Source organism: Staurois parvus, unplaced genomic scaffold (assembly GCF_062004578.1).
Source record: "Staurois parvus isolate SC_StPar_1 unplaced genomic scaffold, SC_StPar_1.0 ptg000575l, whole genome shotgun sequence".
Classification (NCBI taxonomy): Eukaryota; Metazoa; Chordata; class Amphibia; order Anura; family Ranidae; genus Staurois; species Staurois parvus.
The window spans coordinates 6,905,743-6,921,810 of NW_028318371.1; the positions used below are offsets into that span (position 1 = coordinate 6,905,743).

Here is a 16,068-nt window from a genome sequence, read left to right on the forward strand (position 1 = left end):
GTAAATCAACCCCAGAGTATACCAGAGATGCAGTTACAAACTTAAAACCGCTGCCATCTATTGGTTGAAAAATATATCTCTAATGAATAGTGATGTAGTTGCACAAAATACATAAACACTGTATTCCAGCACCCTCACTCAACAACTACTCCTTATATTAGTCCCATTTGAGATCTCGGTTCTATAAATCTGTTCTTTGTCAGCGAGCAGTTTTAGGTAGCTCTGAAAGTGTCCATGTCTGCAGTTCACTAAGAGATGTCATCTCTTCATCAGCAGCTCTGATCCAACTTTGTTTCTCCTGGGTTGGCAGTCTTTGCATCTGATCCCATGAATCTGGCTCTGGTTTTAATTCTACATGAGCAACATAGGACAAACGTTTGGCTGGGATGCCTTTTATTACTTCTGGTGGATTTCCTGATTAAAGCCTCTCGTGGCCTGGTTTATTCTTTTACAGTAATTGAATTGTCTGTGTTAATTTTATTTCTGTGTCACTTTGTTGCTTATCTTCATTTGACACTGATGTGGAATTTCCAGTTTTTTCAGTTTGAAACATTTGTGTTCATGAAATGTTGAACACACTGCAGTTTCATCGACAATTGCACTTCTACTGATGGTTACCTAGTTTGTGTCTTGGTGTAGAATTCTGTATCCCTTTTGAGATTCCCTGTACCCTGCAAGTACACCTTTCTTTTGGGATGTGCATATAGGCTTTGCTTCCCAAAAGTTTTAGATGGTTTATATTTCATAGCTCATATAGAGTTTTCTCAGCTGATTTTTCTGGTAGTCCTTTTTTGGAGATGGCATGCGGTCATAATTGCCTCCCCCAGTATGTGGTTGGCATATCTGCATCCAACAGCATGGTTCTTCCACTCTCACATAGAGTACAGCTCATTCCTTCTGCAACCCTGCTTTCTGTTCTGGGTTGTATGGTACAGTAGTTTAAAATATTATGCCATGCTTTCTGAGAATCGTCTGTGTATTATCACCTGTATATTGAGCTCCATTGTCTGTGCGCATTACATTCTGCAATTTGCCAAATTTGTTGCTTACGTGATCCAAATGTTGTTCAAGTTTCTCTGGCACTTTCTTACATTTTTCTTTTTATACAGCTGATGCATTTCATTGTTTGATCACATGGACTAATTTTTATTTCACTTCCATTCTCAGTTAATTTCTTTATTATGTCAGCACTTTTGTGCCCAATCTGTCTGTGCCATGTGTGAATGCAGTTTGAATTTTTTTCCTCCTTGGTAGTATTAACCATCTCACTGTAATGTTAGCCTTTTCAAGCAAGATATCTCTTTTTGATGGCACAACTAATCTTGGCAGCTCACTACATTGCTTTGTTTTTGTGAGCTTCTTCACTGATAAAAGATTAGTTTCAAGAGCAGGGACACTCTGGGAAATAGGACAGTAAAGAAAATATCTCCTATTCCTTCTGATTCCATTATTTGCTCATTAGCTATGGTGATTTTTTTTCTGTTTTTACTCTGGTCAAGGTGAATAAACACACCATGCCTGTGTAGCACCACCCCCTTAGGAGTTGCAAGAGATTTGGGTCCCCCTATAGCCCTGCACAGCCAGGCAATACACCTTTCATTCACTCAGACTTGCAGTAGGAGACAGTAACCAGTCCTTGAGCTTTGTTTTGAAGTTTTTTTTACTGAAGGGTTTAGAACTTGGATGGCGTAAAGGGGTGTATGGGATTCCCAAGGAATGGCAACTGAGGACAAACTCCTTAGCAAATATGTACAAGTCTTTACAGCAAAGATTTTCTTCTGGAGAGCTAGCTAGAATCTCCTGAAGTACCACCCTAGATGTCTCCTCTCCTCATCCAGCTGTACTGGATGAATCCCTGGGCAGGAGATCCACTGCCTGCCACTGCAGTGTGAAACAGTCCCGGTTAAGACAGCAAATCCAGTTCCCCACTACAGTGCTCCTTCCCCCTTACTGGCTCAGGGGGTGCAGGTTTACTCACTTGGTCCCTCTTCTGTGTTGTCGGTGGATACTACCAGGCCTTCTGCTGGGCCACTCCTTCCCTGCCACACAGGTGGTTCTCTTTCAGGGGGCCAGTGAAGTCCAATGTTTTCCACCATCCAAGGTCCTCTGTCTGCAGGTGAGCCCCTTTCCATCTGGGCCTCCTCACAGGCTCCTGCCCCCAGCCTCACATCCTCCTCTCTCTCTTCCACCTGAACTCTTCTACTGCTGATCAGGCTCAATCACATTAAAGGGTTGCCCTGGCCCCTTGTCAAGCTTCCTCTTGGGGATTAGCCAGGATCGCCTAAGAGTACAAACCAGCCACTTCTCAGATCCACCCATTGCTTCTAGACCTTTCCTCAAAGATCTGGAGCAGGGGGGAATTCCAAAAGGCTGGTCTGCAGAGCCTCTCAGCTCCTGACCCAAATTTAACCTTCTGACTATTGCACCTGTACTGCTACTCAGCCCCTGTCAATTTAGGATCTAACTCCCCCTAACTACCTAGGAGGGCGCTACACCTGCAAAGATGAGGTCCAACTTTTGGATTGCAAAACATATTCATTATCTAAAGAAAAATAGGTTTCTTCCTTCACACTTTTGGCCTTTTGCAGTTTAGTTCGATTTTACATTCCAGCTTTCCAGATTCTGCAATCTGCTTTTTAAAGTACCTTGTTTTTTGCACACGTAGCAATCAAGTGTTTTCTTGTTGCATGTTACTGTTTTTTATTTTTAATCTTTAAAGCAGACTTTGCCACAGAAGCACCGTTACTATTAATGCTGTTTTGCACTTATATTCATCCACCAGCTTGCCCTTACACATTCCATTGTCCATTCATTATTTGGATATGCATAAAGTGCTGTGACAAGCGTTTCATAACTTTTCTGGTAAACCTCTAAAAGTGATAGTGCTGCAACATGAAAACCTTTATTTCTTCTCCTATAACTCACAGGCGTTAAACCATTTCCATGGTGTTCCTTATGTAATCCTGCATATCCTGGCTTTTCATCAGCTTGGTTTGGTATAATCAAAAACAGTTTATTGCTGAGATTAGCTCTTTCATGCAGCTTTTGTAATCCTTCCCACATTTCTTTAGCAGTTTCATCATTGGCGTAGAAGTTGATCAAATCATACATATATTTAAGAGACATTGTATTCTGAGCTTTCTGATCTTTCTCTTTCCACTCCTCCTGAAGGGTGTTATGGCCTGACTTACTTTATACATTTTCACATACAGTCATGGCCAAAAATATTGTCCCCTCCTGCATTTGTCAGATAATGCACTACTTCGCACAGAAAATTGTTGCAATTACAAATGTTTTGGCATTCTCATTATTATTATTATACAGTATTTATAAAGCGCCGATAGTTCGCTCAGCGCTGTACAAAGGGGGACAGAACATGTGACAGAACAATACCAATACAATGCAAAACATGAGGGGATTGAGGGCCCTGCTCTTTCGAGCTTACAATCTAGGAGGGAGGGGATGGTGGCACAGGAGGAGATAGCTGTGGGGGATGGAGTGGTAGGAAGAGTGGAGGAGGTTGGCAAGTTAGCAGGGGGTGGGGTAGGCTTCCCTGAAGAGATGGGTTTTCAGGGTGCGCCTAAAGGAGAGGAGAGTAGGTGATAATCTGATGGGTTGGGGCAGGGAGTTCCAGAAGATGGGTGACACCCTGGAGAAGTCCTGTAGGCGGGCATGGGAGGAGGAGACCAGGGAACTAGAGAGAAGGAGGTCTTGTGAGGAGCGGAGTGTGCGTGTTGGGCGGTACTTGGATATTAGGTCAGTGATGTAGTTCGGGGCAGTGTGGTGGACGGCTTTGTACGTCAGCGTTAGGATTTTGAATTTGCGTAATCGGAAGCCAGTGGAGGGATTGGCAGAGGGGGGTGGCGGAGATGGAGCGGTTCTCATGTTTCTTTTGTTTGTATTGGTATGATACAAAAAGCCAAGAAAAAGCCAAATCTGACACATTCCACGCAAAACCCCAAAAATGGGCTGGACAACATCAATTTAATATTTGTTAGCACGTCCCTTGGAAAAAAATAACAAATTAATGGCTTCCTGTAACCATCAATTAGTTTCTTCCACCTCTCTACTGGAATTTTAGAGCACCCTTCTTTCTCCAACTGCTCCAGGTCTCTCAGATTGGAAGAGTTCTGTTAGGGATCCGGGTATGACCAGAAATGTGTGGACTGACACAGGGAAACACAGGCTCCAGGTATAGTATAAACAATACAATTTATTAAAGACTAAACAATACATAAACACAGTGCAACCAAACCTCCAACAGATAACAATAAGAACAATACTAAACGTAGTCGGGCAGGCCGGGTCGGTAGCAAACGGGCAGGCAAGGTACAAGGAGCAGGCGGAAGCGTAGTCAGGAATAGCCGAGGTCAGGACAGGCAGAGTTCATGCAGAGTCAGGATTAAAGCAGAATCAGGATCAGGCAGGAAGCAGACAGGATGCAGGTACAGGGGCTCATGGGAAACATTACACCAAGGCCCTGATCACAGGCCTGGCCATTCCTCAAATACACCTGTTGTAATCAGCCACAGGTGATGGCTCATTGCAGGAGTGAGCCTCTGGTTGCTGAGAGCACCCGCTGGCCAGCCCTGGTACTGCAGCCCACAAGGCAGGTGAGTCCCACCACCACTGGCAAGTCCATTCCTGACAAGTTCCTTTTCCCAACTGCTGTTCTGTGATCTCTCCACAGGTGCTCTATGGGATTGAGATCTGGACTCATTGCTGGCCAGTTCAGTCCTCTCCAGTGCTTTGTCTGAAACCATTTCTGGGTGCTTTTTGATGTGTGCTTTGGGTCATTGTCCTTCTGTAAGACCCATGACCTCTGACGGAGACCCGACTTTCTGACACTGGGCCTACATTGCCTCCCAGAATTATTTGGTAGTCTTCAGATTTCATAATGCCATGCACATGGTCAGGACATCCAGTGCCTAAAGTAGCAAAGCAACCCCAAAACATCAGTGACCCCCCCCACCATGTGTGACTGTAGGGACTGGATTCTTTTCTTTAAAGGCTTCATTGTTTTCTCTGAAAACAGTAGAATGATGGGCTTTACCAAAAGGCTGGAATTTTGTTTCGTCTGTCCACAGCACATTCTCACAGAAGTTTTTGGCTTCCTCAGGTAAGTTTTGGCAAACTCCAATCTGGCTTTTATATGTTTTTGTGTCAGCAGTGGGGTCTTCCTGGGTCTCCTCCCATAGTGTCCCTTTTCATTCAGATAGGGAGAGCTGTAACAGTTGTACCCTGGAAGTTCTTTATCCACCAGTCAAACAATTCTTTGTTGCAATCTTTGATCAATTTTTCACTTTTGTCCATGTCCAGGGAGATTAGATACAGTGTCATGGGCTGTAAACTTGACAATGTTGCGCACAGTGGACACCGGAACATTCAGATCTTTAGAGATGAACTTGTAGCCTTGAGATTGTCATGCTTTTCCACAATTTTTGTTCTCAAACCCTCAAACAATTTTTTGCTGCTCTTTCTCTTCTCCATGCTCCATGTGGCACAGACGCACAACAGAAAGGGTTACATTTTTCACCATTTTAGCTTGTTGCGGGTATGATTTCTATATTGTCAGCACCTGGTCATTGATACAGATGAGTTTAACTGCAAATTACAGGAGCATCACAAACTTAGGATGCAATTATTTCTTAGTTTTAAGAATGTGCCAATATTTTTGTCCAGTCCATTTTTGGAGTTTTGTGTGGAATGTTGTAGATTTGGCTTTTTGTTTCTCTATTTCTTTACTTGTATTGGTATGACACAAAAAAGTGAACATGAGAATGCCGCAACATTTATGATTGCAACACATTTCTGGAAGTGGTGCATTAAATGACAGAAATGCGGGGGTGCCAATATTTTTGGCAAAGACTGTACCATCTTTTATTAGCAGCATTTTCATATTGAATTTCCAAGATTGGTAGTTCTGGTTTGTCAGATTTGCAAATGAAAGCTTTGTTACAGCTGTGTTACTGGTCATTTTTTCATTTATTCTGTTGCACAAAACATACCATGGATGCAGCTACAAACTTTTATAAACACTGCCATCTACTGGTTGAAGAATATATCTCTAGTGAATACTGATGTAGTTGTTGCACAAAATACAGGAACACTGTATTCCAACACTTACCTCTCCTCTTCTTCCCACTCCTCTCCTTCCCCTCCTCTCCTCTCATTTCTTTTCTTCTCATCTTCCTCTTTCTTTTTATCCCCCCCCCTTCCCCTTCATCTAATTATCTTCTTCTGTAATTCTCCCCCTCTATTCCCTTTCCTTACCACAGCATATTGCCTTCCCTTTCTTCTCCTCTCCACAACTTTGTAACTTTTTTTACACCCTACAAAAAATAAAAATTGATCAATTATGTAATTGTCTGGTGAGTAGTGAGACCTTTATTTGCTCAGTTAAAGAACTGCAGACACGCTTCTGGGTTTTATGTTGCCTTGTCCCTCAATGAAGGAACATCGGCACGCCATAAAGACCCAGGCACATGACCTACAGCGGGGCATAGTTTCTAAACTTAAAGAAATCTGAACAGGTAAGTAGAGATGAGCGAATCGAAGTATCCGAAGTGGAATTCGAGTCGAATATCGGAAAAATTTCGATTCGTGCCGAATCCGAAAAATAGCCTAATTCGGACGCGCGAATCGAAATTTTTCAGAAAATGGCGGCTGACATGTGCGGCGACGGAGCGGGGATGTCTGGGAAGGCGCGCAGACAAGGCGCGCTGACCCATAATGCATTCCTCAACGACATGTGATCGCATCAGCCAATCAGCAGCCAGCCAGCCAGCACTGTGTAATGGTTGAGCTATAAATAGCGGCCATTTTGGAATTCTTCATTTGCCTGCAGTCATTGAACAGAGGCAGACCGCTCTGTACTAGGGACAGGGACAGAGTTAGGGCCACAGAAACGAGAATTGGGGACAGAGAAAAGTTACATAGGGACACAGAACCATTAGTCAGGGACACAGATTTGTTAATGAGGGCCACAGAATCGTTATTTAGGGACAAAGAAACGCTAGTTAGGGCCACAGAATTCATACTCAGGGACAGACAGAATTGTTACTCAGTGCCAGAGAATTGTTACTTAGGGCCACAGAAACGTTATTAGGGCCACAGAATTTTTACTCAGGGACAGACAGAATTGTTACTGAGTGCCAGAGAATTGTTACTCAGGGACAGACAGAATTGTTACTGAGTGCCAGAGAATTGTTACTCAGGGACAGACAGAATTGTTACTGACTGCCAGAGAATTGTTACTCAGGGACAGACAGAATTGTTACTGAGTGCCAGAGAATTGTTACTCGCACAGACAAAGAATTGTTACTCGCACAGACACAGAATTGTTACTCGCACAGACACAGAATTGTTACTCGCACAGACAAAGAATTGTTACTCGCACAGACACAGAATTGTTACTCGCACAGACACAGAATTGTTACTCGCACAGACACAGAATTGTTACTCGCACAGACACAGAATTGTTACTCGCACAGACACAGAATTGTTACTGAAGGCCACAGAACTGTTACTTTGGGCCACAGAAGTGTTACTCGCACAGACACAGAATTGTTACTCGCACAGACACAGAACTGTTACTGAGGGCCACAGAACTGTTACTTAGGGCCACAGAATTGATACTCGCACAGACACAGAATTGTTACTCAGGGCCACAGAACTGTTACTTAGGGACAAAGAAACGCTAGTTAGGGCCACAGAATTCATACTCAGGGACAGACAGAATTGTTACTGAGTGCCAGAGAATTGTTACTCAGGGACAGACAGAATTGTTACTGAGTGCCAGAGAATTGTTACTCAGGGACAGACAGAATTGTTACTGAGTGCCAGAGAATTGTTACTCAGGGACAGACAGAATTGTTACTGAGTGCCAGAGAATTGTTACTCAGGGACAGACAGAATTGTTACTGAGTGCCAAAGAATTGTTACTCAGGGACAGACAGAATTGTTACTGAGTGCCAGAGAATTGTTACTCGCACAGACACAGAATTGTTACTCGCACAGACACAGAATTGTTACTCGCACAGAAACAGAATTGTTACTCGCACAGACACAGAATTGTTACTCGCACAGACACAGAATTGTTACTGAAGGCCACAGAACTGTTACTTTGGGCCACAGAAGTGTTACTCGCACAGACACAGAATTGTTACTCGCACAGACAAAGAATTGTTACTCGCACAGACACAGAATTGTTACTCGCACAGACACAGAATTGTTACTCGCACAGACAAAGAATTGTTACTCGCACAGACACAGAATTGTTACTCGCACAGACACAGAATTGTTACTCGCACAGACACAGAATTGTTACTCGCACAGACACAGAATTGTTACTCGCACAGACACAGAATTGTTACTGAAGGCCACAGAACTGTTACTTTGGGCCACAGAAGTGTTACTCGCACAGACACAGAATTGTTACTCGCACAGACACAGAACTGTTACTGAGGGCCACAGAACTGTTACTTAGGGCCACAGAATTGATACTCGCACAGACACAGAATTGTTACTCAGGGCCACAGAACTGTTACTTAGGGACAAAGAAACGCTAGTTAGGGCCACAGAATTCATACTCAGGGACAGACAGAATTGTTACTGAGTGCCAGAGAATTGTTACTCAGGGACAGACAGAATTGTTACTGAGTGCCAGAGAATTGTTACTCAGGGACAGACAGAATTGTTACTGAGTGCCAGAGAATTGTTACTCAGGGACAGACAGAATTGTTACTGAGTGCCAGAGAATTGTTACTCAGGGACAGACAGAATTGTTACTGAGTGCCAGAGAATTGTTACTCGCACAGACACAGAATTGTTACTCGCACAGACACAGAATTGTTACTCGCACAGAAACAGAATTGTTACTCGCACAGACACAGAATTGTTACTCGCACAGACACAGAATTGTTACTGAAGGCCACAGAACTGTTACTTTGGGCCACAGAAGTGTTACTCGCACAGACACAGAATTGTTACTCGCACAGACACAGAACTGTTACTGAGGGCCACAGAACTGTTACTTAGGGCCACAGAATTGATACTTGCACAGACACAGAATTGTTACTCAGGGCCACAGAACTGTTACTTAGGGACAAAGAAACGCTAGTTAGGGCCACAGAATTCATACTCAGGGACAGACAGAATTGTTACTCAGGGACAGACAGAATTGTTACTGAGTGCCAGAGAATTGTTACTCAGGGACAGACAGAATTGTTACTGAGTGCCAGAGAATTGTTACTCAGGGACAGACAGAATTGTTACTGAGTGCCAGAGAATTGTTACTCGCACAAAGAATTGTTACTCGCACAGACACAGAATTGTTACTCGCACAGACACAGAATTGTTACTCGCACAGACACAGAATTGTTACTCGCACAGACACAGAATTGTTACTGAAGGCCACAGAACTGTTACTTTGGGCCACAGAAGTGTTACTCGCACAGACACAGAATTGTTACTCGCACAGACACAGAACTGTTACTGAGGGCCACAGAACTGTTACTTAGGGCCACAGAATTGATACTCGCACAGACACAGAATTGTTACTCAGGGCCACAGAACTGTTACTTAGGGACAAAGAAACGCTAGTTAGGGCCACAGAATTCATACTCAGGGACAGACAGAATTGTTACTGAGTGCCAGAGAATTGTTACTCAGGGACAGACAGAATTGTTACTGAGTGCCAGAGAATTGTTACTCAGGGACAGACAGAATTGTTACTGAGTGCCAGAGAATTGTTACTCAGGGACAGACAGAATTGTTACTGAGTGCCAGAGAATTGTTACTCGCACAGACACAGAATTGTTACTTGCACAGACACAGAATTGTTACTCGCACAGACACAGAATTGTTACTGAAGGCCACAGAACTGTTACTTTGGGCCACAGAAGTGTTACTCGCACAGACACAGAATTGTTACTCGCACAGACACAGAACTGTTACTGAGGGCCACAGAACTGTTACTTAGGGCCACAGAATTTATACTCGCACAGACACAGAATTGTTACTCAGGGCCACAGAACTGTTACTTAGGGACAAAGAAACGCTAGTTAGGGCCACAGAATTCATACTCAGGGACAGACAGAATTGTTACTCAGGGACAGACAGAATTGTTACTGAGTGCCAGAGAATTGTTACTCAGGGACAGACAGAATTGTTACTGAGTGCCAGAGAATTGTTACTCGCACAGACAAAGAATTGTTACTCGCACAGACACAGAATTGTTACTCGCACAGACACAGAATTGTTACTCGCACAGACACAGAATTGTTACTCGCACAGACACAGAATTGTTACTGAAGGCCACAGAACTGTTACTTTGGGCCACAGAAGTGTTACTCGCACAGACACAGAATTGTTACTCGCACAGACACAGAACTGTTACTGAGGGCCACAGAACTGTTACTTAGGGCCACAGAATTGATACTCACACAGACACAGAATTGTTACTCAGGGCCACAGAATTGTTACTCAGGGACACATAATCGTTGAATTAAAGAGTATGTCAGACAACATGCAGAGGAGTGGCAGAGGAGGCAATGTTTTAGGAGCGAGCAGACGTGGCAGCAGAGGAAGGGGTCGAGGCAGCACTATTCGCAGCCAGAGGCCAGTGCTCCCGGTGTCATCCAGCGGTCGTGTCTCCACCGACAACCCTGCCGTCATTGATTGGTTGGCTCGGTCGTCTTCCTCTTCCCAGGTCACCTCTGACACCTACAGCCAACGGTCGGTGGGTACGTCAGACACAACCGTTAGTTGGCATGGCCCGGGAGCAAGCCCACTGAAATCACATGTCCTCTACCTGCCCCTGTCCTTTGCTGTTCCCTCACCAAGCGAAGTATCGCATGCTGTGGGCTCAGCCCCACTGTACAGTGAGGAAGAGCTAACAGAGGGCGGTCAGGAACGGGGGGAGACATCGGCCTTTTCAGCAGCCAGGCGAACAAGTACTGGCGAGGAGAGTGGCTCGGTAGCCGGTCTAGAGACAGGTCTGTCTCCTGACCCACACGCAGCCGAGGGGGCTAGTAGTGAGGCGGAGACCGTACTTGATGATGAGGGGTTGATCGCACTTGGCTGCCTCGTCGTCATCAGGCAATTTCTTCCGCATCATCAGGAGAAGAGGGTGCCAGCTTGGCAGCGAGCGAAACAGTCGGTGGGTTGCCCAGGAGGCAGCAGGGTCGCATCAGTGTCAGTGGAGCCAAACGGCCACGGAGTAGAGCACCAGCTCCACTGCAGCCTACCACCACGGCCAGTAGTGGTGCCGGTGCGCACGGAGGAAGTAGCAGTCAGCCAGTGAGGAGTAGCGGGGGCAAAGTTTCCTACTCGGTGGTGTGGCAATTTTTCGTCAAGCCGCCCGAGGAAGTAAACGTAGCCGTCTGTCGACTATGTGGCCAGAAATGCAAGCGTGGTCAGGGGGCCCATGTTGGGACTACAGCGTTGCGTCAGCATATGCAGCGTCACCATTCGGTGGCCTGGGAAAACCGTGATAAAGATACGGCGGTTCTGCCTGCCCCAGCCCCCGCTCCATCACCCGCTCCGTTACTTGCTCCGTCACCCGACGTCGTCAATCGCCCTCTATCAGCCAGTCAAAGCTCCAACACCTCTGCTGAGGGGAGTTGTCGCTCGTTGGCATCTTCCGCTCGTTCAGATGCTCCTTCTCCTGCTACTCCTCTTCTCGGATTCCGTCAACAGTCTTTCTTGGAATCCGTTTCCAAGAGACAACAGTTTGCGAGCACGCACCCGACGGTGCAAAAGCTGAACGTCCTCCTGTCCAAGTTGCTGGTGCTGCAGTCCCTCCCTTTCCAACTGGTGGACTCAGCACCTTTCCGAGAAATGATGGCTTGTGCCGCGCCGCGGTGGAGAGTGCCAAGCCGTCATTTCTTCGCCATAAAGGCAGTGCCAGCCCTGCATTCACATGTAGAAGAGATGGTGGGCCAGTCTTTGAGCATGTCGGTCTCTGCCAAAGTGCACGGCAGCGCCGACGTGTGGAGCTGTAACTACGGTCAGGGACAGTATATGTCATTTACGGCCCACTGGGTGAACGTGGTGCCGGCACAGCCGCACCAGCAACTTGGACAGGTCACGACGCTTTTGCCTCCACGTTTGCACGTCCTTGGTCCAGCAAACATGTCCGCCTCTACCACCTCTTTTTCCGCCGTGTCCTCAGCCGCCACCCCCGTGCCAGGTCCCATTACCCGACCGGCATATCACATGTGCAGGGCGCAACGGTGTCACGCTGTGCTGCACCTGGTATGCCTTGGCGAACGTAGTCACACAGGGGAGGAACTGCTGAGTGTAATGAACAGAGAAATCGACAGATGGCTGTCTCCGCGCAAACTGAAAATCGGAACCATGTTGACCGACAACGGAAAGAACATGGTGTCTGCTCTGCGTCAAGGAAGGTTGTGCCATGCGCCATGCATGGCTCACGTGTTCAATCTGGTTGTCAAGCGGTTCCTAAAATCCACCATCCCACTGCAAGACATCCTTAAAATGTCACGTAAACTGTGCATGCATTTCAGCCATTCCTACACCGCAAAGAACACCCTCCTTGAGCTGCAGCGGCAGAACGGAATTCCACAGCATCGCCTGATCTGCGACATTGCAACAAGGTGGAATTCAACCCTACACATGTTAGACCGCCTTTACGAGCAGCAAAAGGCCATCACCGATTTCCTGATGTTACAAGCGGATAAAGGTACTCCCCTGTGTAACTTCGATGTCAGCCATTGGCAGCTGATGCGTGACACCTGCCGCTTGCTCAGGCCCTTTGAGGAGGCCACGCTATTCGTGAGTCGGCAGGACTATGGGATGAACGACGTCATTCCTCTGTTGCACGTCCTGGAACAAATGCTGTTAACAATGGCTGGTCAGGGTGCGGTAGACGTGGCGCACAGATCTCAACGCCACATGACCCCTGTGGGGCCAGGACAGGAAGAAGAGGAGGAGGTAGAGGAGGACATTTGTGCTCAGGAATTATTGAGTGAAATGGGTGGTTTTTCCACTCAGCGGACAGGAGTGGAGGAGCAGGAGCATCTGGTAGAGGAGGAGGAGGAGGAGACAGAGGACCCAGATGCACCGTGGCAGTATGCTGTGGAGATGGAGGCAGGGAGTCCCTCGCATTCCTTGGCGCAAATGGCCCATAGCATGCTCGGTTGCTTGCGTAGCGACAGCCGAATAATAACCATCAGACAGAGGGATGACTTTTGGCTGTCCACCTTGTTGGACCCTCGCTATCGTTCCAAAATGGTGGCCTTTTTCACACCTGCTGAGAGGGAGGCCAAAATTACGTACTATAAAAACCACCTATGTAGTCAGTTGGTCTCTGCCTTTGTGCGCCAACGTCCATCCTCAGACACTGTGGGCCCTGTGCGCTCGCGTTCCGCTGCCATGGCAGCAGGGGAGGGGTGGGGTGGTAGGAGCAGTGGCAGCTCCACCAGCAGCGGCTGCCTCAGTCTGCAGTCGATGATGAGTAGCTTTCTTCACCAGCGCAGTGAGGAAACTATGAACCAGCCGCAGCAGCAGCAGCAGCATCAGGTGGACCTGGAGCAGGAGCTCAAACAACAGGCTTGGGCCTACTTGGACAGCACCCTGCCAACCGAGGTAGACAATCCCCTTGACTACTGGGCAACGAAACTTGACCTTTGGCCCCAACTAGCTGAATTTGCCCTTGAAAGGCTGTCATGCCCGGCTAGTAGCGTGGCATCGGAGCGCGTGTTTAGTGCGGCAGGAGGTATTGTAACTCCGCGGAGGACACGACTGTCCACCCAAAGTGTGGAGAGACTCACGTTTGTGAAAATGAATCAGGCGTGGATTAGTCTGGATTTCAAACCACCAGTTCCTGACACAACTGACTAAATGCGCCATGAATCATGCCCCTGCCATGTGCCACTTTCAGGTCTCCTCACACACTGCTGGTGTGTTCCATTTCTTGTCATAGGGTGCTGGCAGATTACGGGCCTCCCATTGCTGCTGTCTCCATCGCCACACTCTGCCATGTGCCACATTCAGGTCTCTTCACACTGCTGTTGTGTTGAATTTTTTGACATAGGGTGCTGGCAGATTACGGGCCTCACATAGCTGCTGCCAGGCCCCTAATCTGCCATGGGCCCCTATATACCGCCTCCTCATGCTGCTGACAAGTCTAGAGTCTCTCATGGGTCCCTGTACGGCCTCCCATTGCTGCTGTCTCCATCGCCACACTCTGCTGCCATGTGCCACTTTCAGGTCTCTTCACACTGCTGGTGTGTTTAATTTTTTGACATAGGGTGCAGGCAGATTACGGGCCTCACATAGCTGCTGCCAGGCCCCTAATCTGCCATGGGCCCCTATATACCGCCTCCTCATGCTGCTGACAAGTCTAGAGTCTCTCATGGGTCCCTGTACGGCCTCCCATTGCTGCTGTCTCCATCGCCACACTCTGCTGCCATGTGCCACTTTCAGGTCTCTTCACACTTTAGTTGTGTTTAATTTTTTGACATAGGGTGCAGGCAGATTACGGGCCTCACATAGCTGCTGCCAGGCCCCTAATCTGCCATGGGCCCCTATATACCGCCTCCTCATGCTGCTGACAAGTCTAGAGTCTCTCATGGGTCCCTGTACGGCCTCCCATTGCTGCTGTTTCCATCGCCACACTCTGCTGCCATGTGCCACTTTCAGGTCTCTTCACACTTTAGTTGTGTTTAATTTTTTGACATAGGGTGCAGGCAGATTACGGGCCTCACATAGCTGCTGCCAGGCCCCTAATCTGCCATGGGCCCCTATATACCGCCTCTTCATGCTGCTGCCAGGTCCAGAGTGTCTCATGGGTCCCTGTACGGCCTCCCATTTCTGCTGCCAGGAGGCAGCAGGGTCGCAGCAGTGTCAGTGGAGGCAAACAGCCACGGAGTAGAGCAGCAGCTCCACTGCAGCCTACCACCACGGCCAGTAGTGGTGCCGGTGTGCACGGAGGAAGTAGCAGTCAGCCAGTGAGGAGTAGCGGGTGCAAAGTTTCCTACTCGGCGGTGTGGCAAGTTTTCGTCAAGCCGCCCGAGGAAGTAAACGTAGCCTAATGTCGACTATGTGGCCAGAAAGTCAAGCGTGGCCAGGGGGCCCATGTTGGGACTACAGCGTTGCGTCAGCATATGCAGCGTCGCCATTCGGTGGCCTGTGAAAAACGTGATAAAGATACGGCGGTTCTGCCTGCCCCAGCCCAGGGTTCCATTTTGTCATAGGGTGCTGGCAGATTACGGGCCTCCCATAGGTTCCGCCAGGCCCCATATCGGCCATGGGCCCCCGTACCTCCTGGTCACGCTGCTGCTGGTCCCACAGTGTGACCTGGGTCCCTGTACGGCCTCCCATTGCTTACACTCTGCCATGTGCCACTTTGAGGTCTCCTCACACTACTGCGGTTGTCCATTTTGACATAGGTTGCTGGCAGATTCCAGGACTTCCATAGGTTCCGCCAGGCCCTATATCGGCCATGGGCCCCCGTACCTCCTGGTCACGCTGCTGCTGGTCCCACCGTGTGACCTGGGTCCCTGTACGGCCTCCCATTGCTTACACTCTGCCATGTGCCACTTTGAGGTCTCCTCACACTACTGTGCTTGTCCATTTTGACATAGGTTGCTGGCAGATTAGAGGACTTCCATAGGTTCCGCCAGGCCCTATATCGGCCATGGGCCCCCGTACCTCCTGGTCACGCTGCTGCTGAGCCCACAGTGTGACCTGGGTCCCTGTACGGCCTCCCATTGCTTACACTCTGCCATGTGCCACTTTGAGGTCTCCTCACACTACTGTGCTTTTCCATTTTGACATAGGTTGCTGGCAGATTCCAGGACTTCCATAGGTTCCGCCAGGCCCCATATCGGCCATGGGCCCCCGTACCTCCTGGTCACGCTGCTGCTGAGCCCACAGTGTGACCTGGGTCCCTGTACGGCCTCCCATTGCTTACACTCTGCCATGTGCCACTTTGAGGTCTCCTCACACTACTGTGCTTGTCCATTTTGACATAGGTTGCTGGCAGATTAGAGGACTTCCATAGGTTCCGCCAGGCCCCATATCGGCCATGGGCCCCCGTAC

General features: G+C 48.0%; 1 protein-coding gene across 1 annotated transcript in view; it reads left to right on the top strand.

The window, feature by feature from the left end:
• LOC149450403 (cytochrome P450 2C20-like) overlaps nt 1-16,068 on the top strand; it is a 59,255-nt gene that overhangs the window by 28,697 nt on the left and 14,490 nt on the right. The window lies entirely within an intron of this gene.